The sequence below is a fragment of the Octopus bimaculoides genome, chromosome 3 (genome assembly GCF_001194135.2).
Source record: "Octopus bimaculoides isolate UCB-OBI-ISO-001 chromosome 3, ASM119413v2, whole genome shotgun sequence".
NCBI classification, from domain to species: Eukaryota; Metazoa; Mollusca; class Cephalopoda; order Octopoda; family Octopodidae; genus Octopus; species Octopus bimaculoides.
In genome coordinates, this window is record NC_068983.1 from 92,895,252 (window position 1) to 92,914,329 (window position 19,078).

General features: G+C 35.9%; 1 protein-coding gene across 1 annotated transcript in view; it reads right to left on the reverse strand.

Annotated features, from left to right (window-relative positions):
• The window catches only part of LOC106877699 (neurexin-4), a 424,377-nt gene that overhangs the window by 70,891 nt on the left and 334,408 nt on the right, over positions 1–19,078 (reverse strand). The window lies entirely within an intron of this gene.

Below are 19,078 nucleotides of genomic sequence, written 5' to 3' on the forward strand. Positions count from 1 at the left end.
GTGTGTGTGTGTGTGTGTGTGTGTGTGTGTGTGTGTGTGTGTGTGATTTGGCAATGTATATTGGTGATAGAACATTGGTGAGAGAACTGATAAAATGATGCTTTTGAATAAACATCTCTTACATGATATTTGTTCTGCTAAAGTTGTTCAAGTAATCTCTTGTCACTCTCACCACTGTAAAATGCAGTGAGCTAGTGATTGTCCCATAAGAAACTAATGAAGAATGCCATTGTTCACAAAATACAATATAAAATGTGTGTGTGGGAAAGATAGATAGATAGAGAGAGAAAGAGAGAGAGAGAGAGAGAGAGAGAGAGAGAGAGAGAAAGAGAGAAGAAGAAACATACACACATCAACATCATCATGTTCCATACTAGCATAGGTTGGACAATTTGATGGGATCCAATGGTTCAAAGACTGCATCAAGCTCAATTGTCTGCTTTGGCATAGTCTCTGCAGCTGGATAGTCTTCCTAACATTAATCACTTTACAAAGTGTACTGGGTGCTCTTTTTGTGTTACCAACACTAGTGAGGTGGCTATGTTGCCTACAAGACTAAGATCTCTTTTGACTGAGTGGGGTTACAGCAGAGAAGCAAGTGGCCTTTTGCTATGGGATGAAGTGTTTAAAATGTGATGGAAGGGGCCAGAACAGAACAGGTCTCTGGTAGTGGGGGAGCTACACAACTACTCACGTTATAGTAAAGAGGATAGGAGTGGGTGGAGTGAAACAGAAAAGAGATAAAAATAGTGGACCCTCAAGATATGAAGTGAGTGGTGGGTAGAACAGAAAGAGTGTATGGGAGAGTGAGAGATGATAAGAGACAGGGAATGGGTGAGAGGATGAATATTATGAACAAGTGTTGAGTGGGAGGATAAGAGAGGTAGAAAAGAGGGAAGAGTAAGTGACAGCTGTAGAAATCAGGTATAGTGTTAATGGGTGACCAATGATAGATGAGTTAGTGGAGGTTTGAGAGAGATGACTGATAGTGTAGAAAAGGGGGTGAGGGGAAGAGAAATGACATGGTTGGGTAAGTTGTAAAAGTGTGGGGCAGATGTAGTGAATGAAAGAAAGATATATGCTAGGGCAGAGGGAATTTGGTGGGTCAGGAGGTGGATCAATGTAAACTGTAGGTAAAGACAGTATTAAGAATGAAAGATGGATAACAAGTGAAATGGTTCTGAGTAGTAATAAGGGTAAGTAGTATCAGGGAAAAGTTGAAGTATGCAGTCCTGTTAACATCTAATTTCAACAGCAGAATAGTGCAATTAGAGAGATGATAGGTAGTGAGAATGTCTGGAGGAGGGAATTTGGGTGGGAATGCAATTGTGCATGTATGCACACATGCACGCACACACACACACACACACACATTATGTTTCCAGACTCTCAGTTTCACTGAGGTGGGTGGATGTTCTCAAGGACTGCATATTACCAGTCATTCTGCTCCTTTGTCATCTATGTTAGTTTCAAAGATTAGCCATCACAACTTCATCCCATGTCTTCCTGGGTTTCCCGCTTTTATAAGAGTCATCCACATTAAGTGAGCAACACTTCTTTATACACCAGTCCTCATCCATATACATCAGATGACAATATCAGCACAGTTTCCTATCTTGCAAACTACACATGATTCCACTTATGCCCAGTTTTTCTTTCAATGCATTTGTACTTTGTCATTTATAACAGAGCATGGTAGCTTTATTATTCTTTTTTGCAGTCTTCTCAAATTCTCTATATTCAAAACTCATGTCTCACTACCATGCAGCATTGCAGTTCTAAAACAAGCATCATAAAATTTGCCCTTAACTCTGCGGGAAAAAGATCTTTGTAGCTAGTAGTAGAAGTTTTTCCAACCTGATTTTACTTGAACTTTTCCAACCCATTTTTAACCTTGCTACTATATTTTGGGGGTAGCCACCTCTGAAGCTAATGTCTCTAAGGCAACAAGAGTTATTGACTACTTCTAGTGAGTCATTCAGGCATTTAAGAGAATTTATTTTTTATATGCTTAGAGAACTTACTGCTTCAGTGCATCTGTCATAAATGAAGCTTACTTTCTTTGTTAGTCTGCCACATCTCTTGTGTGTCCATAGCTTACATTGGGTACAGTGTATGGAGTTTATATATACTATTTTTCTGTTTGTCAAGCAAGGCCACTTCTCTAAAGTTACCAGGGTTCTATTTTCTTTCCTACTTAAAACTTTAGACTTTGCTAAGTTTACCATGAGGCCTCTCAAATTTTAAGTTTAGTTTCCATGCCTGCAATTTCCTCTTTAATTCCTCTATAGATTTAATTATGAGAACTAGATCATCATATAGGACTTCTGTGGATAGCCAGTCTTAAAGTCCTCTTTGATGGCATGTAAGACCATGGTGAATAGGATGAACCTTGATGAAATCATACCCTCATGTCAAATTTGTCACAGAAATTGTTGTTGACTATCACTTTACTGCATATTTGTACATAGCTTGTGCACTCTCACAAGCCAATCTATCTATACCTAGTTTTCTTAGTAACCACCAAATTACTAAACAAGGTAACCTGCCAAATACCTTCTCAAATATGCCAAGCACTGTGGTTTACTTTGGGCCAAGTATTTCTCCTGAAGTTGCCTTAAAAGGAAGCCTGCATCTGTAGTACCTTGTCTGGACTTGCACACAAACTGCATCCATCCAGGTCTACTCTGTCACAGATCAATTGTTCTAGGACTCTCTCAGTGATCTTCATAACTTGATCCAGTAGTTTGATTCTGCTATAGTTACTTCTCTTTAAGACATCTTTCTCTTTGTAGCAGCAATTTAAGATGATACTTCTACATCAGTCACTGGATGTGACACATTCCTATATAATTTGATTAACTATCTCAGTGTTAATTGCACATACATACATACATACATACATACATACATACATATATATATATATATATATATGTATATATATATATATATATATATATACCCTAGCAGTTGAGGGAACCTGTGGAAGAAGTAGACCTAGGAAGACCTGGGATGAGGTGGTGAAGCATGACCTTCGTACTTTAGGCCTCACCGAGGCAATGACCAGTGACCAGGACCTTTGGAAATATGCTGTGAGAAAAGACCTGGCAAGGCAAGTGAGAGCATAATCTGTGACCTCTGCCAGAAGTGTAGCCAGCTCACTTATTCATATCTTTACTTCATTGGAGACTAAAAGCTCTGCTTGCGAAAACCTGTTGAGGCAAGTGAAATTGGAAATGAAATCATAATTGAACTATACTCGATGACTGGCACCTGTGCCAGTGGAGCACTAATAGCACTGTCCGAGCGTGTTCATTGCCAGAGCAGCTGTCTGGCTTCCATGCTAGTGGCCCATAAATAGCACCATTTGAGCGTAATCGTTAACAGAGTTGCCTTCTAGCACTTATGCTGGTGGCATGTTAGAAAATCATTAGAGCGAGGTCGTTGCCGGTGCCGCTGGACTGGCTCCAGTGTAGGCAGAACGTAAAAAACACCTTTTTGAGCATGAGAATTTACAAAAAAAACAAAAGACGAAGACAGGTGTGTAAACAACAAACAGATGTATCAGTTTAATGCTCAGGAAGTGAGAAAGTGTTTTATGTTTCGAGCCTACGCTCTTTGACAGAAAGGACCACAGAAATAAACAGGAAGAGAAAATAGAAAAAGGTTTAGTGGCTAGTGATCTATCATGGCGAAAGCCGGACAGAGGGGTTCACATAGGAGAGCTAGGATGAAGGGGAGATAATAAAGTAGTGGTGATCCCAAAATGAAGGTGCATGTGTATGTGCATGTAGAAGGTGGATGGTGACCTTGATGTGTGCATGTATAGGTGTGTGGATGATGGTGTAGGTGCTGGGAAGTGGTCAGTGCTAGTGTGTGCAGGGTGGTGTAATGTGGTGTGGTATGGTGGTGTGTGGTGGTGTGGGGGTGTGGTGGAGGCGAGAGTGGGGGAAGCAAGAGTGGGGTCTAAGGGATGGGGTGGGATGGGCTGTATAGGGATGGTGGGGTTGGAATGTGTAGGGGTGGGGTAACGAGGGAGGGGGTGACGATGAAGGGAGAAGGTGGGTAGGAATGAAGAGAGGAAGTAGGTGCTCTATATGTGGATGTGCAGACATGCTCTTATAGTTTTGCGTGCAAGTGTATATTGATGCGTGTGCATCTGCACATGAACGCACACATAAATGCACACACACATGCATGGACACATATAAACACATACACACACACATACATGCACGTTCATATGCGTGCGAGTGTACACATGCAAAACAAGCATTGGGAATTGGTAAGTGTTGGAGATTGGCATGCATTGGGGATTGGTAAATGGCAGTCCTGCTCATGGGCTGGTTGGTAGCAGTAACCTTGGTGCAGGCGGTGCAGAGTAACAGCTGGTTCTAAGGTGGTATATCGAAGTTGTTAGCAGTCAGAGGTCTGAAATTTGCCAAAAGAGAATATCTCTGGTAACAGCAAAACAATTAATCATATTTTTTGTTGATGGATACTGTAGGTTGTTAGAGGATATGCAGTTTTTTGCGGATGCAGAGCCGGCACTTGCGGTTGCTGAGCTGACAACTAGAATCACACTTGAAACTTAAGAGTACCAATAAATTTGGATCAAATTGTTTTGATCCATCCATATATATATATATATATATATATATATATATATATATAGAGAGAGAGAGAGAGAGAGAGAGAATGAAAGAGAGAGTGTGAGAGACTAGTATGCAAAAAGAGACTAAAATCATTTAGAATTTCCATCTGTTGAGACGTATCAAGCAGATTTTGTGATTAGTAAATTCATCAGACCCAAGACAATTAGCAATGTGTGTTTCATTAATTAATTATTAACAGATAAATAAAAAAATAAATTTACAGATGAGTTACTCCACAAACATGGAACAAAGTAAAAGATATTTTATTTGTCACATGCATTTGGTCAACATGTTACAAAGGGAAAAAATATTGGAAGTATTAATTTTTATTTTGGAAGCAAACATTTTTTTAAAAAAACACTAATTTATAAATACATATTTTATGATTTTTGAAGTTATTCTCCTGATTCAATGAAATTTCTTATTTTTGTTTTTAAAAAGGAATATTCTAGAATAACATTACCATTTTGATAATCTGTCAGTTTGTACATATACTTTTGTATCATATTATCAATGACAGTTTACCTATCCATCTGTCAGCCTATCTACCAGTCTGTCGATCTATCTATCTATTTATCAATCAATCAATGAGATCAATATTTTGTTAACGACAATTTTAGGATGAAAAAAGATAGAATCTGCAGAAAAATAGGCATTTGATCTAAAATATAGCAAGTGTTTTAACACTTTTGCTATCATCTTTCTGACAAGAATATGGTGCCTAGGTGTTTCAATTAATTTTTAAAATAACCAAGAGTTAGAAGGGAGTTTGTCAAATAACTGCAGCTCAAATTTCTTGTTTGTTTATTGGTATCTTTAAGCTAGTGCTTGGAATAAAACTGAATAAAACATTCTTACATAAAAACATGCATATTAACATTGATGTATTAATGAGATTTTTGTTCAGATTTTAATTAAATTATGAACACTTTAATGTGGGAAGTTTGGAGCAGGTTGGTATTGAGATGAGTAAACAATATTCTGACACACTATTTTAATCTATAATATTAATTTTTTTAATACATAATATACATTTTTATTCATATAATATTAATTTTAACGCACTATTAACATTTTAATGAATTCATTTGGTAGGTTTAAAGAGTTTTTTACAACTGGCTAATTGCAAAATTTCAAAGCAGTTTATGAGGGAGAGATTGTGTGCTGTTGAGGTTTTTTTTAATGTTACTTGGCCTGTAGCTGAGCAGTTAACTTATATTTTACCATACAACACAATGTCTTCATCAAATATACACACACAAAAACAAAAAACCAATATTAGTTCAGTCTATATAGTTGTAAAGCAAATATAATGAAATGGTCCAGTTCATAACCATCAAAGACAATGGCTAGTCCATGTGGTTTCATTAGATTAGTGTTGGTCTTCAATCTTCCCACAGAGAAACCTGCATTAGTTTGCTAGTTCTAACCAAGGAAAAAATCTAACTCTTGACTATTTAATGCCTAGGAAATTTGCAATACCATCTGCTGATGTTGATAGGTAAACAGGAAATGCCATAACCTCTTAGAAAAGCAAAAGAGATGATACAAACAATAAAATAGCTCACTATTTCTCAACCGCTTTAAAGTGGAACAGCTATTTGTCTTTGTATTTCTTTAGGAGCAAATTCCTTTCTTAACATAGTTTTGCAAATATATTTTTTTCCAAAGAACAATATCAATGTTTATAATCTTTTTTAGAAAGAATATGAAATATTCTATTTTCAATGTTATTATGATTACCTCTGTCTCCCTGTTGTTGAAAAGGGCACTCAGCTGTAGAAGCCATGCCAAAGTAGATAGTGGAGCTTGGCACAGTCCTCTGACTAACCAGCTCCTGTCAAACTGCCCAATGCATGCCAGCATAGTAAGTGGACATTGAATGGTGATGAATCTCACTGTTCAAAACTGATTCTTCGACAGCAGTACATAACAGGGTTGATCACTGAGTAGTCCTTTGATCCTAGCTAGCATAGTTGACCATTTGGTTTCAAATCCTAGTTAATAGCACGTCATTTCAAAAATAATGTTACTGTTCATGGAACAAAACATGAATGAGACAACCAACAACTCCCTCTCCTCATTAAATTTTATAATTCATACATCTGAAATGAATATTACAATCACAAAACTACTACCAATAACAGAAAGTGAGGAGTCAACAAATGCATCTCAAAGTAATAACTAAACTTGCAAAAATTATCAGCCACAGTTCACAGACACTCATTCATCAAAAAAAAAAGAAAAAAAGAACATTTGGATAATGCTTTCGTAAAAACATTTTATCTGCAAATAAGACTGGATGATCACAGCTGGAATATCTTTGATTAGAGGTTTATTTGATCAGAGCTAATCTGGGTCTAAATAATAATAACTAACAACAAAAACAAAAGCCAATATGTTAAGTTAGAATCAAAGAATTTATTTATAGACAAGTTTGAACCACTGCATGACAACCATTCTTCATTTTCACTTATCTTTAATAATTTCTTTTCTTGCCTTCTGATCATTTACTGAAGTCTGTTCTAGTATTCAATACTTTATTCCCCTTCCTTGATCTGTTTACAGTCTAACCACCAAATGCCAACCATGATCCACCAACCCATAATAACTTTGCAATCCAACCACACCCAAACTATCAACTACCATGCCACCAAAAGCCCACTACCAGCCATCTATCTCTCAAAAACTGCTAAACATCTACCACCCAAACCACCACCAACCTAGAAGCCAAATATGCACTCACAACACACCACTCGCCCATGACTATTCAATTGTTGCATACAATGGCACATGCAAGATGTTTGGCACTTAGCAACCACATAGTTCCAGGTTTGATTCCAATGTAAATCATCATAGATGCCATGTGAATGAAATTTGATAGATGGAGAAAATACAGAAGCCAACTGTATGTGTGTGTGTGTGTGTGTGTGTGTGTGTGTGTGTGTGCATATCAATCTCACGTATGTATTCATGTGTATGCATGTATATATTTGTGTGCGCGCGAGTGTGTGTGTGTGTGTGTGTGTGTATATATAGATAGATCTCTCTCTCTCTATATATAAGCACACATGCACACACACACATTACATGTGTGTATTTATGTATATGTGTGTGTGTATACATATATGTTTCTATCTTTTGACAATGTATGCTACTGAAAGATATAAACAAAGCTAAACAATATCAAGAAAAATGATAAAACTGGTACTTTCGAACAAAGTCCTTTTGAGATATTTGTTCTAATGAGTTGCACAAACAATCCCTTGTTACTTTCATCAGCCATCAATGAATGCAATAAGTAATGACTTGTTCACTGGAAACCCATAACCAATGATGCTATTGTTCCCCCAAAGCATTATATAAAATAAATTTGCCCATTGACAAAGAACTTAAGGGTCTAGCTTACAGTGTCATGAGATTAAACCTTAATATAACTTTTGTTTTTGTGCTCCTTGATATTACAGAATTTTACTTGCCAAAGTCAACTTGGGAAAGAGAAAATTTTTGGACAACTGCTTCAAAAACTAACTTCTTGCCTATTGTATAAATTCACATAAACATTGACTATGTAATAATGTTGAAAAGCTGAAGGCTGCAATTTCTATCTGTAACCAAAACTGAAAACATCAAGACTTTTCAAAGATTCTCTGTATATCCCTTTACTGTTGTGGTTGTTATCTGCATACATACATATATATATATAGACACAGATGTGTATTCGTATATATGCACACACACATGTGCAGAGACACACACACACACATCCAGCCCAGCACTGGCACAACACTCTCTCCCTCTAGCTGTTACATCCTAAATGTTCTGCAGAATAAAGGATGGGAAGGTTGAGAAGGAATCTATATTTGCTAATGAGTACATGTGTACCTTAAATTGTAAAACATGGCTCAATTGTAAAGAACAGCTATAATATTTTATAATATATATAAAAAGAAATACATACCTAAACACACAAACATACACAACAATTTCAGAAGTAGTAGATGTACAAAAGATGAAACAAAAATAATTAGTTTGCTAATTACCATTTGAAGTAATAAGGAAAAATAAAGGAGTAACAAAACTTATATTTCTTGTTGTAATTGAGTAAGTTTAGGTGCCTGAGTAGATTTGGAACTGCTACATGCACAAACACAATAGCCCCACCTCCACCTCAGGTTAATTAGTTAACTGGCAAAATTTTACTCAACACTACAAATACTAATATAACATTGTGTTGTATCCTCCCTCTGTTTCTAATATTGATACTACAACCTTTGCACTCCCACCAACACAACACAACTACTACTGTATCTATTTGGCCTCACTCACAATTTCTATTGTCTTATAAAGTACAATTGAGGATCATCTGATTGCAAAACTTTGGGTAGCAAATAATATATATACATACCTCACTATAACACATAGTGTTAGTAACATTGTAAGTGTTAATGGTTGTTGTGCATCAACATGCACACACACATAATGTTGACAAGTTTAAATAACAAATATTGATTTCAAATTTTGGCACAAAAATAAGTACCAGTTGAGCATTTGGGTCAATGTAACCAACTTACCCCCTCTCCTAAATTTGCTAGCCTTATGCCTATAGTAGAAAGCATCATCATCATCATTATTATTATTATAATATTTGTCTATCTTTATATGCTGAGTTCGACTTTGCTTTTCATCCTTTCGGGGTCGATTAATTGAGTATCAGTTACGCACTGGGGTTAATGTACTCAACTGAATCCCTTCCCCCAAATTTGAGGCCTTGTGCTTCCAGTAGAAAGGATTATCATCATCATCATCATCATCATTAGCTCATAGCATGAATCCGATTTTGAGCCAAATCCATTGTGAGAATCAACCCAGCATGCACCTTTAATAAAGCTGGGGAGGCAGTGTTCCTCCGTGTAGTGGCTATGGTAAAAGAGGCTGTGTAGTAGATGTTGGATATGGCTGAATGGATTGAGGAAAGACACCTTCTTCGGTGAAGTCCTTGTTGACCATTTTAAAGTTCTATTTGGAAAGGCAAAATGAGGGTAGAGATGGAAGTGCTCCCTCTTAGGGAATTTGGGAAAAGATGGGTGACCACAGTAAAAATTGTTAGAGTGAATGGCTCTACTCTAAGCATGCACCTGTAGACTGGAAGGCAAGTTGGGAGAGGGTTTGTACCATTGGTGGTCAGGGTAATCCTGGATCTGCAGGGTTCCTTGACTGGCTCTAGCAAGAGTTTCTCCTGTATCAGGAGGACTGTACCATTCATGTTATCACATACTTTGTATGCTACCTTTTATGTGTTATTTGTTTCAGTCATTAAACTGTGGCCATGCTGGGGCTCTGTCTTGAAGAATTTTAGTCGAACAAATCAACCCCAGTACCTATTTTTTGTAAAGTCTGGTACTTATTCTATCAGTTACATTTGCTGAACTGCTAAGTTAAAGGGACATGAGCACACCAACACTGGATGTTAAGCAGTGGTGGGGATGAACACACATGTAAAGACATACACGCATGCACACGACAGGCTTCTTTCAGTTTTTGTCTACCAAATCATTCACAAGGCATTAGTCAGCCCGAGGCTATGGTTGAAGACACTTGCTTAAGCTGTAAGATAATAAGTTACCACACAGCAACCCCTGCGCCTATTTTATACTATTATTACAGTTTGCTGTCTCTCACCCCATTTTCTTTATTCTCACACAAACTGCTACCCATCCTTGTAATGTCCCCTACATCTATGCCACTGTGGCAAATTACTACTACTACTACTATCTATCTATCTATCTATCTATCTATCCATCCATTCTCAGCCACCTTTGGTCTGTTTCTTTCTTTCCCCCTCTCTCATATAAACATTTATACACTTTAAGCTGATGCACCCCTCCACCTACCTTACTATGAAACATAACTTCTTGAAACTGTGCTATACCTTGGCAACTCCTTCCTCCCTATTCACTTAATAGAGGCTGTTTTTTTTTTTGCCAAGCCACATCTGATTACTACCTTGACCCTTGTCTGATAGCTGAGGAATGTATGATCAAAATATGGACTCCATAAGTTGCATTGTAGGTTACCTGCCTAAGAGAACAATATCTTTAAATAATAACTGACAGAAGACAGAGGGAGATACTTTACCTCTTGTTGCATGGGACAAATGATAACCCTTAACCCTTTTAGCATGATAAAATGCACTCAGTGCACTTTATAGAGTGATACCCAACCATAGCAAACATACAAAAACTTCAATGTACAAGTGAGATATGATCTCAGCAAACTACATTACAGATTAACTATTTAGAACTTTGAATAAGAACTGGATCAAGATATATGAGATAAGAATGAATAAGAACTGGATCAAGATATAGGAGATAAGAATGAATAAGAACTGGATACAAGATTTAGGGAAGTGCAGTAACTTCAAATAAGAGCTGTAACCCTGATTGAGCAGACCTCTTTGACCAAATATTACTGCTACTATCATCTAGAACTACATATCCTTTCCTTTTTAAAACAGTATAGTGCAATGTGAAAATGACTGCAGTTATTTGTAGCAGGTTGAATGACCACATAGGGACTCTTTTACCTCATTTTCCTTATAGTTATTGTTTAACTCAAGATTAGCCCTAATAGAGCAGACTCATGATCAAAAATATTTCAGTAGTGAGTGAGTAAGTATCATGTCTTTTGGTTAGGCATACATTATCAAATAAGTCAAGCTCATTTTTAAGACATGGGTATGATTTGAGAGAGTTTTGATTGCTATTTCCAGCAGGTTAAGCAACTATATAGGTTTCCTCTATATGGTCATTCCCGTATAATTAAAGAAAGTGGAAGGAAGACACTACACAATAACAGTAAGTTCACAGCGTACCAAACATGTGATTCAATTTCCATCTGTAGTTAATGCCCTTGGAAAATGTGACAACATGATGGCTTCATATTTTCTACTTTCTTTACATATTCATGTTAGTAAATATGTGAAGTATCATGTCAACATATGATTAATTAAAAGTACTAATGTTTCTGTATTGGGTACATTAAAACAAAAATACTGTCTTCCTGAAATATTTACAACAATAACAAATGCACTCATTCAACATACTAAAGGAAAGCAATCAAATGTCCTTCAAATAACACCCTACTGAATACATTCTGAATACATTCATCATCATCATCATCGTTCTATGTCCGCTTTCCATGCTAGCATGGGTTGGACGATTTGACTGAGGATTGGCAAGCCAGAAGGCCACACCAGGCTCCAATCTGATCTGGCAGAGTTTCTACAGCTGGATGCCCTTCCTAACGCCAACCACTCTGAGAGTGTAGTGGGTGCTTTTACGTACCACCGGCACGAGGGCCAGTCAAGTGGTACTGGCAACGGCTATGCTCAAAAAAGGTTTTTTTTTATGTGCCACTTGCACGGGAGCCAGTCCAATGGTACTGGCAATGACCTCGCTCTAATGATTTTCTAACGTGCCACCAGCACAAGTGCTAGAAGGCGACTCTGGTGACAATTTTGCTCAAATGGTGCTATTTACAGGCTACTAGCATGGAAGCCAGACAGCTGCTCTGGCAATGAACATGCTCGGACAGTGCTATTAGTGCTCCACTGGCGCAGGTGCCAGTCATCGAGAATGGTTCAATTACTATTTCGATTCCAATTTCACTTGCCCCAACTGGTCTTTGCAAGCAGAGTTTAGTGTCCAATGAAGGAGAGGTTGGCATGGGTGCCAGTCGTCAGATTCGGTTCGATTTCAATTTCAGATTTCAAATTTCAAATTCCAAATTCACTTGCCTCAACAGGTCTTCGCAAGCAGAGTTTTTAGTGTCCAATGAAGTAAAGATACAAATAAGTGAGCTGGCTACACTTCTGGCACAGGTCACAGATTATGCTCTCACTTGCCTTGCCGGGTCTTCTCACATACTGCATATTTCCAAAGGTCCCAGTCACTGGTCATTGCCTCGGTGAGGCCTAAAGTTCGAAGGTCGTGCTTCACCGCCTCATCCCAAACTATTTGAAAAGATGGGATGATCATGGCAAGAATGCCTTTGAATATAGGTCTGCTTGATCAGGGTTGTCTAAGAGATAACCAACAACAGCCTCAAATACCTAAAAAGTGAAGGAAGGTACCATTATGTGATCATACACCTTGCTAGAAATAGCAGCTAATTTTTCTTAAAGAAAATATACTATTTTTGTTAAAAAGGGGCACATTGGACCATGTAGTTCTCAATATACAAAAGGATGAGATGGTCTCAGCTGGACTGTCTTTGTTCGTAAGCTTACTCCATCATAGCTGATCTAGGACTAAAAACAATAACAAAAACAACCTCATCTAAGCAAAGATAGAAACAGTTTACACACATGTAACTTGAAACTAACCAATATTATTTCAAAATTCCATCAGGAAATTTATTTAGTTTATTGATACTTTGAATGGTATTTATTAGACCCTTGAATACACATAAAGCAATCTGAAACATTGGATAAAGGCAGAGACAAAAGCCAGCTACTGAGCAGAGGCTCAAAGTATCAGAAATAGCAGTCAAATTGTTTTCAACAATCTTAAAAAAGGGAAGGGTAGGTCAGACAAAAAAGTCCCTCAGATGGAGTAAGGTCATGACTAGAACTTCTTTTGTAGGTTTGCTCAATCAGAGCTAATATAGAACTTAACAACAACTAAGGGAACCTCTATGAAGTAACCATTGACAGAGCTTCTGATCAGTTACTTAAGTTACTACAAACATTACCCAAATCTCCCTCAAATCACTTACCCCATCGTCTTAAAAGAAAAAAAAAAGCATGTATTGGACAATGTAATCCATGATATACAAAATGTAAGAGAGAGGCTTCATGGCTGGAATACCTTTCATCATAGGCTCAGTCACCGGTAAGCTGAGGCCAGACAACAACAACTACTATAGTATATTGTATGTATTTTAAAATAATGTGTTTACTGTCCAGATTCCTTTCCCATTCTACAGGATATGGGTGAAAGATTGAAAGTAAACAAGGAAAAGAGAAAATGTAAGATATTGAAGTTATATAACTTAAAACAGAAAGGGGAATGAAAGAAGTAGAGAGAACTGAAAGCAGAACGTAAGGTAGTGGTATTTGAAAAAACATCAATTCTAATAGAGTGCCATAATGTGTGATTGTAATAGGGTATGTGGAGGGAACATAGGTAAAAGATTGAAAAACAAGAAGAGGAGTACAGTGTTTAGAGAAAATACTGTTAGTGGAAAGAAAGGTAAACTAAAATACACACATATATAAACAGACACATGTCAATGGTATTGACTAACCCTCTCAGCTCAAAATTACTGCTCTTATGCCTAAAGCAAAATCAGATATTATTATTTCTAATATAAACACAAAGCTCAAACTTCTTGAGGAGAAGGACAAAAGTTGATTAGATTGACCTCAGTATCTAACTGCTTCTTACTTACAGACCTGGGAAGGTTGAAAGACAAAACTGATTTTGATGAGATTTGAATCCAGAACATAAACTCACCTAATTAAATATTTCAAGGTATTTTTCCATCACAATACTGATTTAGCCATTGGCTGCTCTCTCTCTCTCTCTTGCTCTTCTCCCCACATCTGTGTGTGTGTGTGTGTGTGTGTGTGTGTGTGTGTGTGTGTGTGTGTGTGTGTGTGTGTGTTCTGCCTATCTTTGAATATATCTACAGTATACTGATTACCATGAATGATCAGTTATTCAAAGGTGTTTCTCAATCTCTCAATAATTTTATAATCAATTTGCTGTCAGGTAAACTATCATAAAATTTGATATCCTGACAGATAGATCGTAAAATAAACCTTTTCCAATGTATCAGATAAACAGAATATCTTTTAAAGCAATAAATAGGCAAAACAATGACATATATAAAGATTGTTCATGTGGATGTAAAGACTTGGCTTATCAGAAGGGAGACAATGGGGATATTGTGAAGTTGTTATCTTTCTTTGTGAGCTTAGGATGTAAAAAGTGTTTCCAATAGGGAAGTGAAACTTAGTTGCTGAGTCTGTTCACTGGCAATTCACTGTCACATCAGAGGACTATACTTAAACAATGATTTGTGTAGCTTACATATAAGTTTGTATTGTAAAAGTGAAGGAAGGGGAGTGGCAGTGATATACCATCAACTTGGCCTCAGTAGATTACTGTATTTAATTGAACAGCCTTAAAGAAATAAAATACAAAATGAGCTCTAGTATTCAAGTTAGAAACATTAAACACAAAAGTACCTTGTTTCAAATAAAGTTGCTCACAAAATTAGTAGAGTCAGACACAACACTGACATTTATTACCATCATTAACCGTTTTTACATCCACTTTTTCCTTGCTAGTATGGTTTGGAAGAGACTTATCAAGGCAATACTCTATAGCCAGAAACCCTTTCTGTGGCCAAACCATACCTGCATTTTGAGCAAGATGTTTTTAATTTACTAATCTTCAACTGGCAAAAAAAGTCAAGGAAACTGCCAAGCTACCAGATGTATTATTTACAGAAGATATACACACAGCCTAACCATTGCCCAAATAGTACCAATGTGAAGACATGGAAAACTAAACACACACTTTCTCTCTCTTTCATAAACACACACATACGATAGATTTCCATGCAAATCCAGCCCATCAGTTATCACTTACAAGGCATGGGTCAGCCCAAATCTATAATAAAAGACATTTGCACAAAATGTCATGATTATGAACAGAAATTTTTAACCACACAGCCATACCTAAACATTTATTTCAATTATATAAAAGTTATTTTAAAAAAATATTTTTCAAAAAATGGGCAAATTTGCTTTTATAAACATTTTGATATGATGAGAGAAAGAAAGAAGATCACAGTATACTGGCCATAGGAAACATCTCTCTACCCTCAGCAGTTACATTACTGAATGAAAATTCTTAAAGATTCTATCTTGAAGACGGACTATACAGAAAAAGCTCTCAAGCAGCAATAAATTCTATCAGCTTCATTTGTAAAATTCACATAATCATATGCAAACGTGCATATTACATGTGAGTATATAATTTAAAAAAAGGTTTGGATTCTCTTTATATTAAGAAAACAAACAAAAAGGAGAAATGAAATATTGTGGATAGATATTATTGCAGAAACATGGATAAATATAATTTAGTATGTGAAAAGTGAGGAAGCTAGCATGTTACTTTGGTATAAAGACTATTGAGAATAGTGAAATAGGTTAAAGGAATTTTGGCAGGAAAGGACAATACTAGAATATGCAAGTGGGTAAGGAATTGGCATTATATTTAACCATAGAAAATTTATAGTAGTGTATGCCTATCTAATAGACTGAAAGAGGGAGAAATATGTGGAAAAACTATGTGGAAATATAGATATCTTAGTCTACTTATTTGAATTACAAGTTCCACTCAAACTTATTTGAAAATAGTTGATCAAAATTTATATTCTTTCATAAACTCCCTTGCCTTATCCCTTTATAATTATTTTATTAACAACACAATTTAAACACATCTACTATCAACAGCTAGAAGCAGGAAACATTTCAGAAACTGGGAGTTGATAATCTTTTAAATTTAATACCAAATATAATCTTAATGAAAATTTAAAGAAAAGAATAAATAAATAGATAAAAATATAAACATGCAATAATAAATCTCTGAGCGAGGTATAAACAGTAGCTGCATGACATTGCGAAGTATATTTGCTACCTAAATGTGGCTAACCCTTAAGGGTTGATGCTACTGTAGCTTGTAGCCCCAAGAAGACATCTCCTCCAGTTAGCTATTGACACACTTTCTGTGCCCTATCAGTATTTGCAAAGGGAAGTCACATTTAGGTGGCAAATATACTTCACAATATAAATATGATTATCATTATAGTCATCCACCACATCAGTACTGGATATAGTGCTGCTTCTTTCTACTGAAACCAAATGTTTTACATGATACTTTATCCAGATTCCATTTTTCCATTTTTTCTTTCACTTCATTGTTCTTATAAATGTTATTTGCTCAAAGGCAATATTGAAACTTAAAATCATCCATTACTTGCTATTTCTTTGTTATTAAGGATTTAATGGGGGTGAAATGGCGAAAATGGTTGAAAATATCAGTTGTATGATGGAGAGAACATTAGATAATAAGGATACATAATATGAGAATTTTATTATTGTATAATATTTTTTTACTCCCATATTAAGTGAACAGAGTAACTTAATTTGAACTAGAGACCTTTGAAATCCAAGCTAAATGTTTTCCCAACTAACTCAATGCCAGTCGTAAATAAAGCAGTCGCCCAACCAAGCTAACCTTCTATTCAGTCTAGAGTAATTGTAATTTTACCCATGGGATAAAATTGTTATGGATTTCCATCTTACTGCATATAAAGCAATAAAGTAATATTTGGTGGAGTCACTATAAAAGAAATCGATGCATGAAAGAGTTGCTTGACAATCAACATCACAAACTTATGGTGGAGTTATCATCAGTTTAGGCATATTGGATAACACATTGAAACAGTAATTTGAGAAACAGTCTGTATCTCATTCAATAGAAATCTACAGAAACCATTTAGGAGAATACAGATTTATTGTATTAGTCAGAAAGGGCAGTACCAATAGCCTTTATAGGCCCTCCTAGACTGGGGATCAGGACAGATGGGTAAGATTGAAGTGGTTAGTGGGAAAATAGACAGTGAGTAATGTTTAGTGATGCAGTTAGGGATAAGAGTAGGTCATACTTCAAACATGGATCAATGGTCATATTGTGATAGGAGTAAGGATAATTATATTTTCTTTCGTATATGTTTATACATATACAAGATGTATGCATCATCTCAGAGATAGGAGCAGCATTTTAGAGTAGGGTGTATTTGTGCCTTATACAGAATCAGCAACTGTTCAATATTGAAAAACTTTCTGGCACTGAAAAGGATCTCATGATTTTGTGATGTAATCATAAACTATCTGATGCGCATGTGAATGTGCATGTATGTGTGCAAGTGGGGGTGTTATGAATCATAATAAGAAACATTAAGACCTTGCATTCATCAAGAATATGATAAATTTAGCTGTTTGTTACATAAATAGGATGCACTAATAAGGGCATGTATTTATTATTACAGATGTGTGAAGTTTTAAAGGAATTTTTTCATGGAAGATATCTGCTAGAAATATTGAAGCTGTTTGTAGCTGAGATTTATCAGTGGAATCTGAAGAAAGCATGTGTATAAGCTTGATTAAAAGAAATGGAAAGTATGTTGTTAATGTAAAAGAGGCAAAGTGTGGGTTAGTGAGGTACCCGTTAAGTCAATGGGATACAGAACTCAGAATCCGATAAAGTTCTACTATCTGCAAAATTCTAGTGAATCTATTCTCCAGTGCACTTTTTTTAAAGAAACAGTTCCATTGATATTTAATACCAAATATAACCTAATTTTATTATTTATTGTTACTATGTTATGGTAACCAGAATACTAATGTTACAGACAAGAATATTGTTGATACAAAGAATATTTTGAAACACAAACAAGATATCTATAGAACTTGAATGTAATGATCATGAACTTAGATTGTCTCTCAGTCAACATAATTCAATTTGCTTTTGTTTGTTGAATAATCTTGTGAAAAATTCCTTCATCAAGTAAAAGGAGTAACAAGAAAATCAGAGTTTTTTTCGAACATTTAACATAGTTTCCCTATTTTTGTTGATATGCAGCTTAGTAAGCTGTAAGGGATTGCATTTTAGTGGACCTTTATTCACAAATATCACATCCACTAAACTAGTGCAGTACAAGTTTTAGAAATATGGTCAGAAAACCACAAAAGCAACTGTTCATAGTCAAAATGAACAGTCAATATGCCGTCACAAATGGTTAAATGAATGTACTGTAACTAGTTGGAAAATTAAAGCCAAATGGATATAATAGATAGTATGACACAAAGACTTTTGTAAGAGATGAACTTTTGGCTATTGAAGGCCAATAGTCTAAACCAGTCAGGCATCAGAAGTCTTTCTTGCATGAAGAATTTTGATATAAGTATATGAACTAAGATACAGTTTAAAAAGAAGCAAAACAAATACTAACAAAATATTTGCCAAAGTGTCTGAAAGCTAACAAAATACAAAATTAGCGTGAAAACAAAAGAAGTTTGGCAAGAATAGTTTAAACAACAATATCAGACAGGATATTAGATATCAGTAATTTTCCTCTGCAACACAAATGCAAATATAATGCAGCTTTGAGGATGGCATCAAGAATGAAAGATTAATCTAGGAAGTTAGGCTGACAGTTTATCACAACTTGAAAAATCTCATAGTGAAAATTATTAGCAGTTTACTGTAAAGAAAAGTAAGAAACTGGGTGGGGAAAGCAGGAAAGAAAAGAAGATAAAAACCTCAAGTAACCCCCCCCCC